The sequence below is a fragment of the Macaca mulatta genome, chromosome 16 (genome assembly GCF_049350105.2).
Source record: "Macaca mulatta isolate MMU2019108-1 chromosome 16, T2T-MMU8v2.0, whole genome shotgun sequence".
Taxonomy (NCBI): Eukaryota; Metazoa; Chordata; class Mammalia; order Primates; family Cercopithecidae; genus Macaca; species Macaca mulatta.
Genome location: NC_133421.1, coordinates 74,843,543 through 74,855,067, shown reverse-complemented (window position 1 = coordinate 74,855,067; position 11,525 = coordinate 74,843,543).

Below are 11,525 nucleotides of genomic sequence, written 5' to 3'. Positions count from 1 at the left end.
TGGGACTACAGGCCCAGCTAATTTTTGTATTTTTAGTAGAGACGGGGTTTCATGCTGTTAGCCAGGACGGTCTCGATCTCCTGACCTTGTGATCCACCCGCTTTGGCCTCCCAAAGTGCTGGGATTATAGGCTTGAGCCACCGCGCCCAGCTTCTTTTATTCTTAATGAGGTTAGATAGTTTTTTTTTTTTATTATAATGAGATGCATGTATTATTTTTCCTTGAGAATCAGGGTTTTTTCTGAAAGTTAGAACTTTAGGTTGGGCACGGTGGCTCAAGCCTGTAATCTCAGCACCTTGGGAGGCTGAAGCAGGTGGATCATTTGCGGTCAAGACCAGCCTAGCCAACATGGTGAAACCCATCTCTACTGAAAATACAAAAATTAGCTGGGCAGTAGTGGCACATGCCTGTAATTCCAGCTACTTGGGAGGCTAAGGCAGGAGACTCACTTGAGCCTGGGAGGCAGAGACCATGGTGAGCCAAAATCGTGCCAGTGCACTCCAGCCTGGGCGACGGAGTGAGATCCTGTCTCAAAAATAAATGACTAAATATAAATACATAAATAAAAGTTAGAACTTTAAAATTATTTTGTCATCAGATATATATGCAGTTTAGTTAACAAATATGAGGGGGCCCTGTAAATTACAAATATCTTTAGGTATATAGAGTGACAGCTTATGTCAGGTTGCATTTATTGTCCTGAAATAGCTAATGGTGCCCTCTTGCACTCTCAAAAGTGACTATGTTTAGGCCGGGTGCAGTGGCTCATGCCTGTAATCCCAGCACTTTAGGAGGTCAAGACAGGTGGATCGCTTGAGCCCAGGTGTTTGAGACTAGCCTGAGCAACATAGTGAGACCCTGTCTCTAGTAAAGAAAATTATTTTATAACTAACACAAAATAAAACAAAAAAAGTGACTATGTTTGGATGATAACTCATGTGGCTACCCTCATCACATGCTAATTTCCTTCTCTAACAATTATCAAACCAGGCCTCCTTGTTTCCTAGATGAGGGAGACACCCATGGTGTGCTGGAAAGTTAATATGACTAGGACTTGTGACACTTGGATTCTAATCCCAGATCTACTGATTGATTAGGGAACTTAGATAAGGCACATTATTTCTCAGAGCCACATTCACTGATCAGACGTGTTCAGTGTTTCCCAAAGTTTGCTGAAGATCAATGTTTCTCAACATTTAATGCAAATATTCGTCTCCTGAGGATCTTGTTAAAAGTGCAGATTCTGGCTGGGCACAGTGGCTCACACCTGCAATCCCAGCGCTTTCTGATGCTGAGGCAGGAGGATCGCTTGAGCCTAGAAATTCAAGATCAGCCTGGGCAACAAAGGGAGACCTCCATTTCTAAAAAAATAAAATAAAAATATGAGTTGCATGCTGTGGCGTGCATCTGTAGTCCTAGCTATTCAGTAGGCTGAGGTGAGAAGATCTCTTGTGACCGGGAGTTTGAGGTTGCAGTAAGCTGTGATCACACCACGGCACTGTAGCCTGGGCAACAGAGCAAGACTCTGTCTCAAAAATAAATAAATAGGCTAGGTGCAGTGACTCATGCGTGTAATCCCAGCATTTTGGGAGGCTGAGGCAGAAGGATTTCTTGAGGCCAGGAGTTCAAGATCAGCCTGGGCAACAAAGTGAGACCTCCATTTCTACAAAAAAAATAAAAATAGGAGCCGGATGCTGTGGTGTGTGCCTGCAGTCCTAGCTACTCAGGAGGTTGAGGTGAGAAGATAGCTTGTACCCAGGAGCTTGAGTATGCAGTGAGCAATGATCGAGCCACTGCACTCCAGCCTCGGTGACAGAGCAAGAACTTCTCTCAAAAATAAACAGGCTGAACATGGTGGCTCACGCCTGTAATCCCAGCACTTTGGGAGGCTAAGCTGGGAGAACTGCTTGAGCTCATGAGTTTGAGACCAGCCTGGGCAACATGGCTGGTCTCAAGTCAGATGAACACCTTGTCTCTATTTTTTTTCCTTCTTCTAAAAAACAAAAACAAAAACAAAAAAACAGGACACATGTGCAGACCATGCAGGCTTTTTACACAGGTATACTGTGCCATGCACCTATTGATCCATCCTCTGAGTTCCCTCCCCTCACCCCCCACTCCCCAACAGGCCCCGGTGTGTGATGTTTACCTCTCTGTGTCCATGTGCTCTCAGTGTTCAACTCCCACTTATAAGTGAGAACATGTGGCATTTGGTTTTCTATTCCTGTGTTAGTTTGCTGAGGATACTGGCTTTCAGCTTCATCCATGTCACTGCAAAGGACATGATCTCATTACTTTTATTGCTGCATAATATTCTATGGTATATATGTGCCACATTTTCTTTATCCGGTCTAACATTGATGGGCATTTGGGTTGGTTCCATGTCTTTGTTATTATAAATAGTGCTGCAATGAACGTACGTGTGCATATGTCTTTATAGCAGAATGATTTATGTTCCTTTGGGTCTTTGGGTATATACCCAGTAATCGTATTGCTGGGTTAAATGGTATTTCTGGTTCTAGATCCTTGAGGAATTGCCATACTGTCTTCCACAATGGTTGAACTAATTTACAGTCCCACCAACAGCGTTCCTGTTTCTCCACAGCCTCATCAGCATCTATTGTTTCCTGACTTTTTAATAACTGCCATTCTGACTGGCATGAGATGGTATCTCACTGTGGTTTTGATTTTCATTTCTCTGATGATCAGTGATGATGAGCTTTTTTTCATGTTTGTTGGCCACATAAACGTCTTCTTTTGAGAAGTGTCTATTCATACCCTTTGCCCACTTTTCGATGGGGTTGTTTTTTTCTTGTACATTTGTTTAAGTTCCTTGTAAATTCTGGATTTTAGACCTTTGTCAGATGGGTAAATTGCAAAAATTTTCTCCCATTCTATAGGTTACCTGTTCACTCTTATGATAGTTTATTTTGCCGTGTAGAGCTCTCTAGTTTAATTACACCTCATTTGTCAATTTTGGCTTTTGTTGCAATTGCTTTTGACATTTTAGTCATGAAGTCTTTGCCCTTGCCTATGTCTTGAGTGGTATTGCCTAGGTTTTCTTCTCGGGTTTTTATGGTTTTGGGTTTTACATTTAAGTATCTAATCCATCTTGAGTTAATTTTTGTATAAGGTGTAAATTTCTAATTTAATTAATTAAATGTATTAATTTAAATTTATAAATTTATTAAATTAAATTAAGTAAATTTATAAATTTATTAAGTAAATTTAAATTTATAAAAATTATAAATTTATTAAATTACATTAATAATGTAATTATTTTTAAAATAATTAAAACTTTTTAAAATTTTAATAAATAAAGTACAGTTTCTGATGCAGTAGTTCTGGGGTGAGTCTGAGATTCTGCACTTCTGACAGGCTGCCAGGTGATGCCCAAGCCAACTTCAATCTGAGTAGCAAGATGTAAAAGCAATGGCATGTTGGCTTCTAACAGCTGATATAAAGAAATATAAGAAATGGAGGTACAGGTGGGGTGTATTATAGCCAAACACATTCAGAAGTCTATGTGTTTAATACATTTAAAAAGGATTATTGCCGGACACGGTGGCTCACGCCTGTAATCCCAACACTTCGGGAGGCCGAGGCAGATGGATCACCTGAGGTTGGGAGTTCGAGACCAGCCTGGGCAACATAGTGAAACCCTGTCTCTACTAAAAATACAAAAATTAGCTGGACATGGTGGCAGGCGCCTGTAATCCCAGCTACTGGGGAGGCTGAGGCAGGAGAATCGCTTGAACCTGGGAGGCGGAGTGAGCCGCGAGCACGCCATTGCACTCTAGCCTGGGCAACAAGAGCAAAACTCTGTCTCAAAATAAAAGGGGGGATATTTTTTAGTGCAGAGCTCCCCAAAGCCTCTGACATACTTCCAAATAGAATGACTTAAGCAACTTAGAAAACAAGTTTTTCAGAAAGACAAAAGTGTTTATTTGCAATAGAGGCAAGAGGGCAACTGGTTTTCCCACACTCCTGCTCAATCCCTCTCCCAGATGAACAGATGATGTCTTGCCATACTTAAACTTCATTGCAAAGAAACTGGTTTCATCCACAGCTCCCTTCACGTTCCCACCCAATCCCTTAGCTTCCATTTTGGACCATGGGACTTGACTCACAGACTGGCAATCAACCTGTAACACAGCCAGGTATAAAAGGATGACCTGAGCCTGGGCAACGCAGTTAGACTCCGTCTCTGCAAAAAAATTTTAAAAATTAGCCAGTGGTGGTGGTGCATGCCTGTAATCTCAGCTACTCAGGAGGATGAGGTGGGAGGATCACTTGAATTCAGCAGGTTGAGGCTGCAATGGGCTGTGAATGCACCACTGCATTCCAACCTGGATAACAGAGAGAGACCCTGCAAAAGAAAAAAAAAAAAAAGATGACCTGGACCAATCAACAACATGATCATTCTTGGAAACAGCCAGTTGAGACAGTTGGTAGAGTTGGACAAATTTGAAAAGGGTGGAATCAGGCCCATGCTGAGGCAAAGCCACAAGAGAGCAACGTTATGAGGGAAGTGAACTCTGAGCGGGCAGTGAAAGCCCACGGTAGAAACAGAAGCAGAATGTTCTGTTCCAATATGGAACAGAAGCACAGAGCACTTCAGAGATGCCCCCAAGAGCTCTTAGAAATGGAAGTTGATACGGTGTGGATGTGTGTCCCCTCCAAATCTCATGCTGAAACGTGATCCCCAACGTTGGAGGTAGACATGGTGGCAGATATTGGATCATGGGCGCAGATTTCTCAAGAATGACTTAGCACCATCCCCTTGGTGATAAGGGAGTTCTCCTTCAGTTACTTCACATGAGATCTGGTTGTTTAAAAGCGTCTAGAACCTCCCCTTTCTCTCTCTTGCTCCCTCTCTCACCATGTGACATATCTGCTCCTGCTTGGCCTTCAGCCATGAGTGAAAGCTCCCTAAGGTCTCTCCAGAATTGCAGGGGATTCTGGCACCATGCTTCCATTACAGCCTGCAGAACCGTGAGCCAATTAAACCCCTTTTCTTCAGGAACCAACACAGAAGGGAAAGACGCTGGGGGCTATTGCTGGGTCAAAAAGAGCAACTTAGTTTTTCATGATGGTAACAGGCTACAGACTAGAAGAATAATACAGTTACGTTTCAATGAGACTTTTCTGTTTTTCTTGTTTGTTTGTTTGTTTGTTTGTTTTTGGGATGGAGTCTTAATCTGTTGCTCAGACCGGAGAGCAGTGGCGCAATCTTGGCTCACTGCAACCTCTGCCTCCCAGGTTCCAGTGATTCTCCTCCCTCAGCCTCTGAGAAGCTGGGATTACAGACGCATGCCACCACACCCGGCTAATATTTGTATTTTTAGTAGAGACAGGGCTTCACCATTTTCAGACCAGAGGGGAAAAAGTGAACTTTGCCCCCTTCCCTCTAGAAAGCCCAAAGTCAATTTGCAGCCAACTTGAAGCAATAGTAGAAGTTTATTGCCTTTATATCTTCATTCTCTCCAACCTCACCCTATATCCACCCTGGTCTTGACTCCATATTTAATTTGTTGTGTTTTTTTTTTTTTTTTGTCCTGATTTTTAATTTATACTTTATCATTTTATTTGATGCATCTCCTAAATGCTTTGTCGACTCACTTGTGAAAAGAGACACAATGGCCGGGCACCGTGGCTCACGCCTGTAATCCCAGCACTTTTTAAGAGGCCAAGGAGGGTGGATGACGAGGTCAGGAAATAGAGACCATTCTGGCTAACACGGTGAAACTCATCTCTACTAAAAATACAAAAACCAAATTAGCCGGGCGTGGTGGCGGGCGCCTGTAGTCCCAGCTACTCTGGAGGCTGAGGCAGGAGAATGGCGTGAACCCGGGAGGTGGAGGTTGCAGTGAGCCGAGATCACACCACTGCACTCCAGCCTGGGCGACAGAGCGAGACTCTGTCTCAAAAAAAAAACAAAAAACAAACAAAAAAACAGAAAACAAAAGAGACACAGAGACACAACAATAAATAAATGTACCAGATGAGAGCTAAGTGAAGTGATTTGTGTCTGAATGACCATAATCCCAATTCCTCCTATTAATCATCATCACAGGCGTAGAGATAGGTCTATAGAAGCATGTCACAGGATTCACCAAAAACTGCCTCCTGTTAAAAATTAAAATGATTTAGATAACAACATTGATGACACACTGTTTACATTTTCAAACAAAGATGCAAATGGAAAGAATGACTAACACGTTAGAAAATAGGATTTGCTTCCAAAAGTTCTTGCCAATCTAAGCGTAAGCCAGTGTGCTTTCAGGAACTGATCAAATCTCCACTGTGAATCAGCATCTCTGGGCTAAAGTTCAGTGTTACAGTTTCCCACTATTATCTAAAATCATTATAAGAATTAATTGTACTGGGTGCTGTAGCTCACGCCTGTAATCCCAGCCCTTAGGGAGGCCAAGGCAGGCAGATCACTTGAGGTCAGTAGTTCGAGACTAGCCTGGCCAACATGGTGAAACCCTGTCTGTACTAAAAATACAAAAAAATTAACTGGGCACAGTGGCCGTAATCCCAACTACTGGGAAGGCTGAGGTGGGAGAATCGCTTGAACTTGGGAGGCGGAGGTTGCAGTGAGCCGAGATCGCAAGAAACAAGAATCAGTTGTGTGAATTTCTCTTTGAAAAAAAATTGTGATTCGATACCAATGAGATCCAAACACTGTTGTCAAAGAATTATCCATTCTATCTCTCTACCATGTACAATAGGAGAAATTTCTTTCAAAGTTTAGTACCAAGAAAAACTTAATTTTCCTTAAAAAAAACTCAGAATGTGGCCGGGCGTGGTGGCTCAAGCCTGTAATCCCAGCACTTTGGGAGGCCGAGACGGGCGGATCACGAGGCCAGGAGATCGAGACCATCCTGGCTAACACAGTGAAACCCCGTCTCTACTAAAAAAATACAAAAAACTAGCCGGGCGAGGTGGTGGGCGCCTGTAGTCCCAGCTACTCCGGAGGCTGAGGCAGGAGAATGACGTAAACCTGGGAGGCGGAGCTTGCAGTGAGCTGAGATCCGGCCACTGTACTGCAGCCTGGGTGACAGAGCGAGACTCCGTCTCAAAAAAAAAAAAAAAAAAAAAAAAACTCAGAATGTTTCTCTGCTCAAGAGAGATGTGTATCATGTTTCTTTCTTCATCTTGACCATCAAATCCCTTCAGACCTGCCATCAGGCTCCCTTGGAATAAACATTTGATTTCTAATTTTTCTCCACTCTTTTCCTATTTTGATTCCTATACAATTGGCTTTTACTATCTGGACTTTTATCTATTGGTAAGCCACAACAACTTTTTTTTTTTTTTTTTTGTAGAATGACTTGGGATATAAATAAACTAAATATATCCTATTTGAATAACAAGTGGAAGACAGCTTGATGAATTGGACAAGGTAGGTGAAAAAAGGGCAAAAAGGAGCAATCTCAATAGTTTTCAAGATAAATAACTATATCAAACTGATTTTTTGAATCTACATTGTTTTACTTTGGTCCAAGACATCTGCTAGAGGGAGAACAGTCTGAAGAAGTGTATTCAGGTTTGATAAGCTTGCTCCTTCTTATCCTTACATTCTTTTGCAACTCTGTTTGAAAATGTAAACACTGCTTAGAGCACCTCTCTCCATCTAAATCAACTGGCTTTGCTTGACAGTAAAAGGATGTCTTGTTCCCACAAGCCTGGAACTCTGTTCTTCTCCCTCTACCTCCATCATTTCCAGGCAAGGTGGGCCAGTGAGTAGGTGAGGAAGGGAGGAGTGGGGAGGAGAGTGGGTTTTAGGGATTTCATGGAGAATTATTTGACCGAAGACAGACCTCCTGGTCACCTCCTCCATGTGCTACCCTACAATAAGAGATGTTTCCTCCTTTCCATCCTAAGGAATGGAGTTCCTGCAATGGTAGAAATTTCCCAGAAACACTTGCTAGAAATTATCAAAGACAAATACAGCAATACCATCCCGTCTTCTGACCTCCCCCCGTGACACCCCACATGCCTCCTTTGGACCAAAGTCAGATGAATTCTAATATTAATATTGATGTCTCTGCTTTCGCAAGTCTCTTTTTCCCCACTATAAATATCATACGTGTCCCCTACTGAAAATTTAGAAAATAGAGAAAAGCAAAATTTACAGATGTAATAATATCTGCACAAGGCATGGTGGCTCACATGTGTAGTACCAGGTACTCAGAAGGCAGGCAGGAGGATCACTCAAGCTCAGGAGTTCACATCTGCCGTGAGCTATGACCTTGTCACTGTACTCCAACCTGGACAACAGAGCAAGACTCCATCTCTAAAAACAATGAATCTGGGAAAAGAAGTCTAAAAGACGTGAAATTAAATGTATGGTAGAAAGGAATGTACTGAGAGTCAGAAGACTTGGATTATAGCCTCACGTCTGCCGTAACTATTAATAGCTGGGGTGATCTTGGGCAAGTAACTCATCCTTGATGATTTTTTTTTTTTCACTTGTAAAAGGAAAAGGTTAAGCTGGGCAGACCTGCTCTTCTAGCATTCCAGGATCACAGAATGGTTCAACAGGAAACATAATAATCAGTCTGTCTGGGTTTATATTCCTAGCACTGCCACTTATGAGTTGTTTGACTTTGGGTAAATTTCACAGCCTCTCCATGTTTCAACATCCTCATCTATAAATGAAAAATGATAATATCTCTCACATATTGATGATTTGGTGAATGTCAGCTATTGTTATCTCTCCCTTCCCTCCCCTCCCCTTCCCTTCCCTTCCCTTTCCTTCCTTCCTTCCTTCCTTCTTTTTGCAATAGGGTCTTGTTCTGTTGCCCAGGCTAATGTGCAGTGGTGCTATCTCAGCCCACTGCAACCTCCACTCCTGGGTTCAAGCAATCCTCCCGCCTCAGCCTCTCAGGTAGCTGGGACTACAGGAGCACACCACCATGCCTGGCTAATTTTGGTATTTTTTGTAGAGATGGGGATTTTGCATGTTGCCCCAGGCTGGTCTTGAACTACTGAGCTCAAGCAACTGCCCACCTTGGCCTCCTAAAGTGCTGGAATTACAGGCGTGCTATTATTATCTTAAACATGGCCCAGTCTACCTTTCCAGCTGTATCTCATGTCACACAAGACCTCTTTTCTGAAAGCCACATGTCCAATGCTGTCTACCCAGCAACACCGTAACCTCACATGTCATTTGGGATCTCAACTTTGTGATATCCAAAACCGAGTGAATAATTTCTATGCACCTACAGTCCATGTCTCCTTAACTGTTTCCTATCACAGCAGGTAATACCAACACCTACTCACTTGCTCAGCTCAAAGACCTGGGAGTCAACCAGAGACCTCTTTCTCCCTTACTCCTGAGAGCCAATCAATCATTAAATTAATTAAATCTGTCTCCTTAATGTTTCTTTGATGGATCAATTTCAGTCATCTTCACTGCCACCCATCCTACCAGTATCTCTTGCCTGGGCAACTCCCATGGTGCCTCACTGGTCTTCCTGCATTTGCTCCTGCCCCACACCTCCTTCCAGCTTCCAATTCATTCCTCCACTGTGGCCGGAGCAACTTTTTTTTTTAACTCTATATTTAGACATTCCACTTTTCTGCTTAGAGGGCTTCAGTTGTCTACCACAGCTCTTAGAAAACAGCCCATTTGTAATGAGTCCCGCATGGCCCCCCAATCTGGGTGCTGCCCACCCCAGGGATCCCCCCCATGCCCCTCTATGGATCTCTGTGCCCCGGTCACACTGTTCCCTTTCCATTTCTGGAACAATCTCAGCTTCTTTTTGCCTCGAGGCTCTTACGTGTGGCCAAAACTATTCTTCACTTACCTTTTACCCAGCTAACTTCTCATCCTTTGGGCTCCAGCCAAAATAGACCTTCCTCAAGGGAAAACCTTCCCTCTCTCCCCCTACTAGGTTAGATCCTTCTATTATGCCTCTTTTTAGTCCACTTTCCTTAACCATACTTTTTTTTCGCTTGTAAAAGGAAAAGGTTAAATGTACACCCATGTTCATAGCACCGTGATTCACAATAGCCCGAAGGCGGAAGCCACCCAAGTACCCATCAACGGATGACGCGACAAATAAAATGTTATATACATGCCATGGAACATCGTTCAGCCTTAACAAGGAAGAAAATCCTGATCCACGCTGCAACGCGGATGAGTTTTATGTGATTCTCCATATTGTCTGTCTTGCTCATTGGCTTGTTCAGTCCCTGCAGGGCAGAGATTTTATTATTCACTCTCTCTACCCAGCACTTGGCTCCATACCTAGCATAGAGCAGTTCCCCCATCAATACACAAAAGAAGAAGATTCAGAGAGAGATGCAGAGACCAGAGATGGGAAACTACACAGCCCCAGGAGCCTCTGTTTCTGCCTGCTGGGTTCCAGCCCTGGAGAAGCTCAGCTGTCCGCTGTCCATGGAGGCACAGACATGTCATTTAAATTCCTTTACTTAAGGTGGCATGAGGTCCTTTTTCTTCCTGGAGAGCTGGAACTTTGCTTTTTCCCTCTTCAAAAGAGAGGCTGATGCGAGCCTCATGGGCCAGGTGTGGTGACTCATGCCTGTAATCCCAGCACTTTGGGAGGCTAAAGCAGGAGGATCACTTGAGCCCAGGAGTTCGAGACCAGCCTGGGCAACATAGTGAGACATCCCCATCTCTACAAAAAATAAATAAACACAATTAGCCAGGTGTGGTGGTACATGCCTGTGGTCCCTGCTTCTTGGGAGACTGAGGTGGGAGGATCACTTGAGCCCAGGAAGTCAAGGTTGCAGTGAGTCAAGACCTCGCCACTATATTCCAGCCTGAGCAACAGAGTGAGACCCTATCTCAAAAAACAAAAAACAAAACAAACAAAAAAGCCCTCAAGGCCTTTCATTTAATAGCAAAGGTAATAACCAACACTTATAGAGTCTATCTGTAAAACATTCATATAAAGACCACTCATTTAATCTTCATGACCAGCCCCTGAGGGGGATATGGTGATAGCCTCCTCATTGTTCAGATGAGAATCTGGAGGCAGGTGTGGACTTAGCACAGAACTGCGAAGTAGCGAAGTTCAGATTCAAAACCTGGGTAGTCCAGCTCCAAAGTCCATTGCCGAACCATTATACTGATTGCAACGCCCTGCCCCAAGTGTGGCATAAAAGTGTTTGTAGAATAGGCATAAGAGACATGGAGTAGCTGAATGTTAGGGAAAGGCTTGCTCCCCATTTCCCTTTTCCTCCTTGAGTCTGCCCTCCCCTCAACAACTGCTGAGGCTCTGTCCCTTTGCTGGCTGGGCCCTAGGAGAGGTGGAATGACTCACTGGATTAATACATTTGAGAAGAACCATATAATGAAAAATAAATATTATAAATCTAATATAAACTATATTCATATTAATAAAATATTTAATATATTATAAATATAATATATAGCTTATAAAAATATATTATATATAACTGTTAAATTTATTTATTTATTTTATTTATTTATTTTAATTTTTTTGAGACGTAGTCTCGCTCTGTCACCAGGCTGGAGTGCAGTG